This window comes from Rhea pennata, chromosome Z, assembly GCF_028389875.1.
Source record: "Rhea pennata isolate bPtePen1 chromosome Z, bPtePen1.pri, whole genome shotgun sequence".
NCBI classification, from domain to species: Eukaryota; Metazoa; Chordata; class Aves; order Rheiformes; family Rheidae; genus Rhea; species Rhea pennata.
Window position 1 is genome coordinate 54534293 of NC_084702.1, and position 12122 is coordinate 54546414.

The following is a 12122-nucleotide window of genomic DNA, read 5'->3' on the forward strand; positions in this document are numbered from 1 at the left end:
TACGTGCTTCAGCGATGCATGTTTTCTCTGTAACTCCCTAGTGCAGCTTGTTTTATTTATTTCTTCTTTGCCTTCATGCCTTTTTGATCATGTCTTAATGATGTTTCTTTCCTTTCCCCGTGTCCTGCTCAGTGGACGCTCTTGTGGCCTTTCTGTAGGGTGCCCTGCAGGTGAGTGTGGCCAAGCCATTAGAAATAAATTGCCTGGTTCTGGGTTTGCATGTGATTTCCTGCGTGTGTGTGGTTTTTTTCCCACAAAGTACACATCTTTGCAGCTAACAACTTAAACGTGAACTGGAGAAATGTCTTGATCCTGTGCGATGTTCTTTACCTGCTTCTACCTTCACGTGGAAGTAGTTTGCATTGCAAAGAAAGATATGCATTTAAACAGACTGTTTAGTCTGCTGGAAATGGAAGATTTCTCATTACAGTGATGGGACCATACCTGTACATGAAGAAGAGTTTCAGGAAGCTGGAGGGAAAGCCTGTATATGCAGTTCCTCCGGTCACTACTTCGTTTATTACGGAGTTTTACATGAATCGCAAAGTTACTTCCTCCACCAGAACTACAGAAAGTAATGCACATTTGGCTGTCCTACCCTCACTCGGAGTCGTGGACCGACGGAGCTTTAAGGAGACGATAACTGCTACCACCGTAACGGCTGCACGCCCGGCTTGCCCCGGCTGGGAGGAAGGGACGCCGACGCTCGCTGTCGAGCGGGCTGCAAAGGCACTTTTGCACATGCAGGTTTTTTATTGCTTTATGAGAAAAGAAGGTGTATGAGGAGCTGCACTCTTGCACCATCAGCACGGAGGAAGAACTGGCAGCTGTACCGTGTAGAGCAGTAGATCCCAGGGAGAGGCGGGGAAAATTCCCGGTGCATTTAATGGGGCTCCTATTTTACACATAGCGGGTAAACAGTCTATCCCTAAGCAAAATGAAGAACTGGATGAACTTTTTGGTAGGTTTTATTTCCAATTTCTTCCCTATGCTCCTTTTTCCTCCTGGTACCGAGTCTCGAGACGGCTCTGATGTCATCCTTGTCACAGAAATTCATCTTTAAACTAGCGTGACTCATCTGGTGAGGAAATTCAGGTTGGCTTGACATGAAATACAGAAAGTAACTCCCCTTTGAATTTTGCTCACTGGCAAGGAATGAAAGTCTTATTGGAAAAGACTGTTTTCAGGCAGGTTGTATATCATGCCCCATAAAATGATCCACTCCGGGCTGTAAATAACTGTGTATAGACACTTAGGTGCTGCAATAACGAGGCCACACCATCACTTACACTGAATGTGGAGTATATCTATTTCTGCTCCAAAAATGTGTCTAGAAAAAAATCGACACCCCCCATTAATACTATTAAAATAGGAAGTGTAGACATGAGCTAGAGAACTGGATTTTGGTTTTGCTATGACATTTTAGTAAGAGGCTGATTTGCAGCCACAGGTTAATGTCCATCATTACCAAGAACAACCCCGTCAAACTCATCAGTCTGGAGGGGGATTTGGGTTTCTCCTGCCCCGGTTTCCCCGGCTGCCGGTGTCACCCTGGCCTCCCAACAGGCCCCTTCCTTGGCTCCTGCCCTCCGGTTTCTAGACTGCCTCTGCTGGCGGATCTAACCCAGGGCACTGATCCCACGGCTCCTCTCAGGCGCCCTTCACTGGGGCCAAGCCGGCACCACCGTGATCCTGTATTTATACCCTGTGCGCACGCCCTGGTTTGGCATCTGGGAGGCTTTTTTTGGGAGAAAAATGATTTTATTTCATCAAGTATTTACCATGTTAGCTGCAGGATAATGGCTGTCTTGCTTATATACAAAATCTCTATCCAGATTAGGTATATTTATTATAGCAATCAGTGCCTGCCAGTTATTTATAGTATCTCATCAGAGATTAGGGAGTGAATGAAATCCTACTTTCATCGGTATGAGCAGTAACTTTTGGCTGATGCTGGTGGGTCTGGATTTCACTAAGAGCATTTTGAGAGGATGAGTAAGGATCTGCACCCTCCTTGGAGAGGATGGAAAGCCGAGGCACGCAGGGATTATCTGTGTTTTGCTCAGAAGGAAGTAGAGGTCTCCAGGCTGTGAGCCCCATTTTTGCACCGTGAGATGCATTGCCTCATTGGTTAAAAAGAAAAGAAAAGAAAAGAAAAGAAAAGAAAAGAAAAGAAAAGAAAAGAAAAGACTCATTATTTTCTGCTTGTATGACAGCTGTGGAAAGGACATCCTAAGATTTTTACGTGCCGGCCCACAAGACCTGTGTTGTAATTAATATGCAGCTCGTTGCACGCTGTGCTTCCCCACAAGCACCTCCCCGCGCGTCTCGCCCTGCCCGGGTGTCGCTGAGGCCCAAGGGGCCGTCCCGTGCGGCTCTTCGTCTGCAGAGACGCCACCGAGGGCTAGCGCCTTCGGCCCGTGAAGAAAAGCTGCATGGAGGAGCGAGCTGGCAGAGTCCCTTGGCACAAAACGTGGGTTTTGGGGGTGTTGCAAGAGCCGGGCGCTGAGGAGCACCTAGGAGCCCTTCTCCTCGGGGCGCCCGTCAGCACGGTGGCTATCTCTGGTGCCTCGCTGGTCAGCACCCGCTGCCGAGGCCTTCCCACGCACCGCGTCCTCCGGCTGGTGCTCGGCGAGCGCTCCCGGCTGCCGGCAGTGAGCGGAGGGGGATTTAGCTGCTGAAGCTGCTGGGGTTGGTGGGGAAGGTCCCCCTGAAGGAGGCCCGGCCACCGCAGGGTCCACTGACGGGGAGGGGAAACGCATGGAGAATATAGCTCTGGGAAAGAGCTGCGGGTGAGGAAAAAGGAGGTGTCCGGCCGGAGGAATAAAAAGAAACCGGGCGGTTTGCGTGCACGGCACAAGAGGAAGGCTCAGATTTGCGGGCAGGGGGACAGCTCTGCTGGTTCATACATCCGTGCACGCTTTTGGAGTTGTCCTTTCTGAGCTTGCCAGGAAACTCTGCCTTTCGAAGTCTCTCTTAACGTGTACGCCTTTGAGGTGACGGCCCTAAAGCCCTGGAGTTTGGTTACGCTAAACTTCAGCAGCTCTGTCGCACTCCAGTCTTCTCGCTCCAGAAAACCCAGCAGAGCTGGTCTGTCACTGACACCTCTGGCTGTAAGGCAGAAGTGCACACGGGCCCTGCCGGTCCGGGAGCCGGGAGCCTTAGCTCCCGCACCTCCTGGATCCGCGCGCCCTGGCTCTCCAGGTCGTTGGCTTGTGCGTGACTCGGGTCTACACAGCGCTCACAACACTGCAGCGACGAAGGCAACGTGCTGCGTGCAAGGGTAACGCTTGTCTTCCTTCCAGGCTTCCCCGAGGGCAGAGTCCTCTCTGCAACGTGATTTATGGTTTCTGCTTTTTCCAAGTGTGCTCCCAGCAATGCGTTTTGCAACAGCAAAAGCAGGGCAAAGCGGCGTGCCTTGCACTGAGCAGAACGCCATGGGGCATCTCCGGGGTATCTGCGGTTTTACGTGGCCAAGGGGACGGATGAAGGGCAGTGGGGGACAGGAGCTGACTTCCCGCTCTGCACAGATACCTCAGTTATAAGTACTGCTGAAATAGCTGTAATAGCACTAGACCCCTGCCCTCGGCCTGCCCAGCCGAGCGTGGGCTCCCGCCTCAGCACAGGCTTCAGCACGTGCCTGCGTGCAGCGCGTACTTTTAAACTCCTGTTTAGGTGGTTGTTGCAGCTGTGGATAGTCTCTTGCTGACATATAGGATTTCTATGCAAGTTATTAGCTTGTTGAAATGAAACTGGTGCAGGCATGAAAACTTCAATGCGGACTGAGGACAAGGTTGAGTCACCTGTGTGCAGAAGCTAGTAGGAGCTAAAGTGCAGGAAGTACAACAGGTACAACAGCACTGAGCGAAGGGCAATAATTCCCCTGCTCAAGATGAGAAGAACGTCCTGCCACCGTCCCGTCTGTCCCACCAACGAGCGCAACCCTGACCACCGTCTTGTTTCGTTCAAACGAGCCAGTGAGCAAATGTGTTAATCACCGGTGTGAGGGGACTTCACCTTGAGCTTCTTGTGCTTCACCAGACTTGGACATAACCTGTGCTCATTAGCAAACATTCCTAGTTTCGTGGCCTCTATCCTCCCTCCGCAGGCGATTTGACCCCATCAAACCACAGCTCTTGTGCAGTCGCTCTCGCCCCCGCGCAAAGCTCTGCACTGAGAGTAGCCCCAGCTGAGGCTGAACCCAGGAGGGAGGGAGGAGGTAATTTGGGGAAGGTGAGAGCCAGGTTAATTGCAGGAGTACCTTTCCCTACCTTGCCTCACCTGGGGATGTAGGTCTGTGTGGCACAGTAGGGCTGTGAGTGCTTGCTTGAAGCCTGAACTGTAAGTGCTTTCTTGTGAAGTGTTTGAGTGCGGTGGGTGTTTGGGTGCCCTGGCTTTTATCTCTGTGGCATCTGGTGTGGCTTCTGCTCTCTGACTGGACAAGTGATTTTCTCTAAACTGCTTTCTTTGGTAAGCGTGGAAGTGGCCTTTGGGGAAATGAGCGGTGCCCGCCCTACAGGACGCAGGGTCCTTCTGCCTCTGCTGTGGGACTTTCGTGGGACTGCTAGGGGTCAAACGGAGAGGTTTGTTCAGCAGCTGGAGCTCGTCCCCTTGCCAAGAGGGTGCTGGGCAGCCTCCCAGCTCCCGCTAGGCTGGGTGAGTGCAGACGGCCCGCCTGGAGCTCGGCGGAGGGAACCCCCCTCCGTGTGAGGGCTCGCTCTTTGCCTGCTGCAGATCGCTCTTCAGCACCAGGAATGGGACCCGAGGTGGGAGACCTCGAGTTCACACTTTGATTTTTTTTTTAAAAAAAAAAACCTTCAAGACTCTAAAATAGCTGGAGACCTCTCTGCCTGAGGAGCTCTTCTTGTTCAGCAGTGTTGGCACCCTTCTCCTGCACGCTCTCCAGCCGCGTCCTCCCTTCATCCACCAGGGCTTCATTTTGACAGAAATCCCATCTTTCCTCCACAACTAAATGAATGAGCAGCCTGAGCCGTGCTGGCTGCAGACGTGTGATTTAGCTCGGGTTTCTTATGCCGAGCAAGAGTGGTGATGCTGCGGCGTTCTGCCGGGAGCTCCCACTGAAGGGCAGCAGCAGCCTTCCCAAACAATTCTGCCGCCGCTGTTCGGAATAGCAGACCGTAAGCGGAGGGTTTACGGCGAGGCTACTCAGCGGCCGCGCTGCTCCGAGCCTTTCCAGCCGCCGGATAGCCGCGCTTTTGCATTCGCCGCGAAGCCGCTGTCTCCAGGATGACAATAACCACCCAGGCTACCGAAGGGGCTGAAACCTCAGGCACAGCCGGGGCACGCTGTGACACCTCTGCCCTGCGGCGGGGGATCTACCCGTGCCTTTGCAAAGCTGGGCCTGCGTAGACCGCAATTAATCTGCCTAAATAATCGGTATGAAACCTTTGTGCGGGGGTCCGCTTTTAACGAGGGCGCGGGCCCTGCCAGGTGGGTGTTTTCGAGGGGCAGGAGTCACCCGTAAGCAGGAGGAGAGCCAGCGCTGCGGTAGCGCTGCCGGATTCGGGTTTCAGAAGCGCGCGGGCCGCAGGCGTCCGACTGTGCGGTCCGCCCCTCGGCGGCGCTCTCCTCGGCCTCAATTGATGAGATTGAGCATTAAAAAAAATAAATATTGAATTAATTTTATGCCTGGCAAATATTAGCTCTTAAGTCAGACAATCAAAGGAGTCAAATGGGGACACAAAGTCTAGTTTATGTGGCCTCAGGCAGAGATAGCAGTTTGTAGGTGCTGGAAGATCCCTGAACAAGCAGCCCTGGAGGGACCAGTCACATTGTAAGTAGTTAGTCCATGCATTAGAGGTGGTTGTTGCTGAAGCGACTGCTACAGCAGCACCCAGGCTGATTGAATTCTGGCCCTTCAGTAACCAATTCTTAAAATGCATCTTAATATTTGGCCCTCTAAAAACCATTTAAAAAATGCCTTTTTGACATTGTAGCTGTGCAAGTGTATTTTCTCAAGCAGTAACTGCAGACTGAAGAATGGCCAGAAGCACGTAAGCTATCATCGCCCACCGCGGCGGATGCCTGCGGCTCCAGTTGGTCCTAACGCGCCTTCTTGCTGCCCCGACGTGCGTTAGCCCTGACAGGCACTTCTGGACTTCGTGATGCTCTTTGCAGGGCTCATGTCCTTGGTACCCAATCTTCTGAGCCTTTAAACTGTAGAAGAGCAAAGGAAAGCAGTTGCAATGTTGATTTCCCATTAAATCCTACACAGAAAAGAAACTGGGTATTTTAAAGCGAGCTATTTTTTCCTCTTATCCAGGAGTTGACTGATGGCTTAAGAAAACTAAGCAAACATCATCATAAGCCCCAATTACTTTAATCCACAAAGTGCTGTCATAGTTAATTGCTACGCATGCCTCACACAGCTGGAATGTAATTACTGTTTTCCGACTTCAGCGTCGTTGTGGGTAACTTGCTGAAACATCTGCTCGGGGCGTTTGAATGGTCCAAGGGGCTCGGGAGGTGGGAAGGTGGCTTCCAGGAGCTGGCCGAGGAGCCACCCCAAGCAGGGAGCAGAAACGGGGGCACCCAGCAGAGCCCCTCCTTATGTGCCACCTCTGCCCCGGCTTGCTGGCCATCGCGTCAAAACCTTTGGGGAGGCCCTGGGTTACTATAGCTAAAAGACAGTGTTTTTATTCTTCAGCATCTAACAACTGCCAAACCCAACAAGACCTTTTCTTTTTTTTTCCTTAAACCTCTGCAAACTTAAAAAGAGGGATCCTGACCACCAGGATGCTCCGCGCTCGTGCTGGTGGCACACCCTGGGCGCACCAAACGCCGCGGGTTTCTGAATGCGGCGATCTGAACGTGGCTCTGCTCACGCGGTGCCACCGAGAGTACGGCAACCGCCTGCGCGCTCGGTGAAGGACGTGCAGAAAGCCAGCGGGCTTGGCCTCAGATCTGCCCCCAAAGCGGACGCGGCCCCAGGGGAATGCAGCGTTTGCCAGAAGCGGCCCCAAGAGCGGCGTTTTGTGCTCCGCCAGGCCGGGCAGCGAAGCTACGGGTGAAAATAGCTGACGCGAACCCTGTGCCGGAGGTGGGGGCTGCAACAGCCTCGGCCAGCTTCGCGGTCAGCTCCGCTCTGAGCAGAGGGTTGGACCAGAGACCTCAAGGCCTTTCCTCCAACCTGAATTATTCTGTGCGGTCTCTAGACTCACAGGGATTATCTTGGTTTGCAGAGAAGAAAACAAATCATCCAGATATTACAGGGTGTGGGGAAAAGCATTTGATCCGGCTCTTCTCAAGTAAAGGCTTAAGGGAAGTCTGGTTTGTCTGTAGCATACCCTATCCCTAAATACGTTACAATGTACTTTTCTCTCGTGTTAAACTCTCCCAAACAGAGTGGATTGTGTATTTGTGAGGTATTGCTACAGGCGACTTCTGATATATCTGGCGGTGCACAGTGTAGCGTGAGATACTGCAATGATATATCCTAAGTGTGAGAGCTCTGAGATGCTGTTTGACAATGAATATATCAATTTTCAAAATTAGTATAATCTTTGTAATTAATATAATTAGCAATGACTATATTAATGCTGATTTTTATGCAAACGTCCTTAACGAGGCAAGCACGAAGCCGAGGAACGGTGTGCGCAGTACGGGCACCGGCGGGCAGGCGTCTCTCCGCAGCGCTCCTGTGCCGCCTCCGGCGAGCACCGGGGCTGCGGGCGCACTGCCCTGCCTCGTGCCGCCGCGACCCGGGAGGGCCCTTCGCCGCCTGGGCCTCCTCGGCGCACGTGCCAGACGGGGCTGCCGCCGCCGCCGCGCGCCCTCTTGGGCACGCGGCTTGGCGAGCCCGCGTGCCCGCGTGCGTGTTGCAGCCCGCCGGGGCCGGGAGCGGGTGCGTGCGCGGTGCCTCTGGGCTGCGGTAAATCCGCCGGGACGCGGCCCGAGCGGGCGCCGGGCGGCTGGGAGGCGGCGCGGGAGGATCCCGCTGGGGCAGACCCCCTGCCCGCCCGCCCCCGCGTGCCTGCTCGGGCAGCAGGCAGCGAAGGCTGTCGCGGGCTGGAGGGGGCTGCCGAGAGCCGCCGTTGCCGCGTGGCGCGTCGTCGCTTGCCGGGCACGGGCAGCAAGGCAAACACGGGGTCAGGCTAAGTGCATCAACTTAAAACCTAACTTCAACGTTTAATTAACATTTCCAAAGTTTCTTGGATCCCCACAGGACTCTCTCGCTTTCCGCTGAGCACCAGCCGGTGCTGATGTTGGACCGAAGCCAGGGCCCTCGGCCTCAAAGTCGGCAAGTTTGAACGGCGTTAGCTTTCTTGGAGCTGCATGTCTGGATCGCTGGTAACGAGCCCCCCTTCGCGCAGGAGCTGGAAACCGTGGGCTTTTGGAGGACTCCTCGTTGCTCTCTGCGCACGTGCCTGTCCGTGCACGTACCCCGCAGCCAGCCTGCTGAAACCCAAGTCCAGGGAGCGCGCCGAGACTTCAAAGCGGTGCTCGTGATAAAAACCCCTGCTCGTCCGCGGCTGTGAAGCGGGGCGTCTGCGGCAGACCGCTGGGAAAGGCGGCTCGCAGCTGCGGCGAGCGCGGCAAACTCGGCCCGGGCCGGGGAGGGAGCGATGCTGCGGAGGTACGCGCAATATCGGGCACCGAGAAACCTAGCGAGGGCAAGGCTGGGTCTGAGCAGCGACGCTTCGGAAAGGCTTGGGGCGAACGCCCCCAGAAACCTCGCCGGCGACCAGCACTGGGGGCTGGACAGGGAGGGCTGGGCGGCCGGGTCGGCGACGTGCTCGGGGGGCTGCCCGCGTGCGTGAGGACGCCTCTGCCCCAAAGGGGGAGGTTTTGGCAAAACAGTCACTTCTGGTCAGCTGCTGTTACAGGTACCAGGAATCTCTCCCCCGATTCCTCTGTTTATTGTTTTGTCTTACCTATCTTATCCGTGATGGCAAAGACTGTTAAACCATGCTCCAAGGTAGTGGGAAAAAAACCTCACGTATTTCTTTTTGGTGAATTTTCAGAAAATATAGCTTTGGAGGTCTGCTCTCTGAGACAAAGCTGTGCCTTTACATCTTTTCTTGACCCGGGAAACTTTTCTAAGGTTAAGACCTTTCTGCCAAATCCTTGTCAGAAGACGTCTGTTACCGCCTTGCTCAAAATGTGTCATTAAAAAAAAAAAAAAGAAACAACATCCCTTTCTTAGATGAGAATAGGTCTTTGGGTGAAATGTTTTCCCTGCATCAACAGAGGGCAGAATTCCCACAGAAATCACTGTAACCCCTAATTTAAATGGGGGCTCGGGCGAACCACAGCTGCTCTGAGCCTTGGGGTCCTGGAGGAAGAGGTGGCTGCTCCCGCTGGCCTGCTCTGCTTCCAGGTGTTTCTGGGCGCGTTCTCCGTCTTTTGCAAGGGGATTTGTGCAAGCGTTAGCATAAGTGGCCATTATCGGGGCTAATTTCCCACAAATGGACGAGGTAAGAGGTCTCTGGTTTTTAAACTGGTTGTTGGAGTCTTAACACTGAGAACCGCTTTAAATGTAGCCTGTCCAAAGCACGGAGCCGCCTCTTTTCTTCCCAGCCGGTTGCCTTGTCTGCGTCCCTTATGGAAGTGTTGACAAAGCATTGCTGTTATAAACTCCAGCCTTAGTATGTCACTTGATTTTAGACTGATCCTTCTGCTTCAGTAGTTATTTGATAGTAGTCAGGGCTCGCAGCTCGCTCCTCTAATCCTTGCAGTTATCTCCCCCCCCAGATCCCACCATCTGTTTTAGCTCTGCTGCCTGGGGCTCTGACTTTCCTCCTTTCTCTCTTTTTTTGGATTAATTTCTTCAGTCAAGCGAGACCCCAGACAAGTCTGTGAAGGCAGCATATTTCGGGTGCAGGATGAGGCTTGCCATCCCTTATTGACCTGGTTTGCAGCACAGCACCCGCGGCCTTACTGGTGACATGGAGGTCACCTCCAGCTCAGCCCCTTCCAACATCTCTGGAGGGTAAAGGCCCAGGTCTGGCCTTTCTGGTTTAGGTCCATCTCCTGCTGCAACACAAGAACTGTGCTGTGGACACACCAAAAAGCAGGCTGTGTCTTATGCTGCAGTTTGAGGCAGGAGAGGACCAGGAGGATAGGGTTTCTCTTTTTCTCTCCCCATCCTATCATTCAAGATAGAGATGAGCAGAGACAATCCTGGGGACAGCCCAGCCCTGCTGTGTCTGTGTTTTGGAGGAGCTATGGAGAAACTATTGGGACTGATCAGCAGCTAGAAATGTGTGAATTGCTATAGGGAACATGTCATTGCCTGCATCGCCACCTGGCAAGGAATATCTTTTAATAGAAGGCAGTGGCATTGCAGTCCTTTTTTAATGCTTCTGAGCATAATCCAAAAGGACATGGAGATTCTGTGTGTGGGCAGTAGCAGAGGCAACCTGAAGGACTACTCTCCAAAGAGGTTTGGGTGGCCAGTAGGTGCTGCAGCCCACCACTGGGTCTCTGTGATTGCTGCTGGCTTGGACATCTCACTGTGCTCAGCAGTGACATGAAGCAGAGGCCCATGAGAGCTGTATGCAGCTAAGATCTGAAAATGTAGCTCAAAAAATTAAAAAAGGAGCAATCCTGTAAGTATTTTCCTCATGCTTTAACTTTCTTTTGCTCTTTCTGCCTAGAGTAGGTGGTTTCTATCATCTTAGAGTATATTACTCAAAGCTCTCAGCAGCAATTAATAGCTCCAGGACAGTGAGCAGAAGGGAGAGCGAGTGCTCAGCGCTACCGACCGCTTTGCACGTAGGTAGGAAAAACAGCAGTGTACTGCAGTGGGCTCCCTGGTCCTGACTTGGGTACTCCGGAAATAGGAACATCCTAAAAAACATAATGTGTAGAAATTGCAGTAGGTGATGTTTTCAGCCTGGCACTAACTTCCCCATCTATTCCTTGCACAGCAGTTCTCCTTGGACAGGCAGCTGCCATGGCAAATGTCATCTGCTGATCCAATTAATGCTGCCTCGAGAGCCTTTAGGAAGCAGATCCTCGGCTGGTGTAGGTCGACAAGGCCTGTGGAGCTGATGTTTTGAGATTCGCTCTCCACGGTGACTAATTAAATACTGCATGGGAGTAAGTTTGCATGCTTGCTGCGTGAGGCGAGGGCCGGGCTCCTCCTGGCTCTGGGCAGGAGGAAGCCGGGGCAGGAGGTGGCGCTGGGAATGCCGGTGCCCTTGCGGCACTTGTGGAAACGGTTTTGCCTTCGGCAGGAGCCTCAGAGATGAAGCTCCAGAAGTAATGCAACCATAACGTCTCTGCTTCGCTTCCTTCGAGGCCCGGTACAGGCTTGGAGCTTGGCTCACCAGCCTCTAAGAGGAATGCTAAACTGTGCGTGCTGCGCGAGCCCCCTCTCTCCTTGGCCTGTCTCTGGTAAGGCGGCCTGAAGAGGGGGAGACGGAAACTTTCTCGTTACAGGGAATTGATCTCAAATCAAGAAAGAGCCAAAGTCTCTGAGCAGGTTGTTGCACAGAGCAGCTGATGGCCTGCACAAAGCCAGGCTCAAGTGGAGCGTGCACGTTAAGCAGCTTTTAGAGAGAGATCTTGGGCTGGCAGGAGCGATACATTGTAAAAATCAAGTGCTAATACAGTTACTATCTATTTTAGGTGTGTTGTGCCTGTAGGAGGCAAGAGAGCGCTAAACAGCAGCATCTGAGCTATTGATGTGTTTGTAACTGCGTTTATTCTAACTGCTGCAGCAGCTGGTGATGAATGATGCCATTTTAATGAGAAGCAGCCTCCCACAGAAAAGGGGTGGTTTTCCTGGATGCTTATTGTCCTTTGGGCTTTGTGTTTGTCTGAGGTTTACTCTTTGTTTTGCATATTCTATGTATCTTTTTTCTGGTTTGACTGGCATTCTCCTGAGTCACAGCATTGCTTTAATTTCCTCCTCACTGGGGCCTGGCTGCAGCTGGGTGGGCATGGGCGCCGCGGTGCCGGGCAATCGCGAGAGGCACGGCAGCACCAAAGGGACCGCCTGCGGTGGTCGTCACCCGGGGGATAGCTGTGCCTTGGGAGGGGGACAGGGTTGAGAGCTTGGGGCAGAGACCGAGAGAGGATGAAGCAGCAAGAGCAGTGCTAACATGCAACCAAAGTTGACATATGCTTCACCCAGCCCAAGATTAAGGAGCACG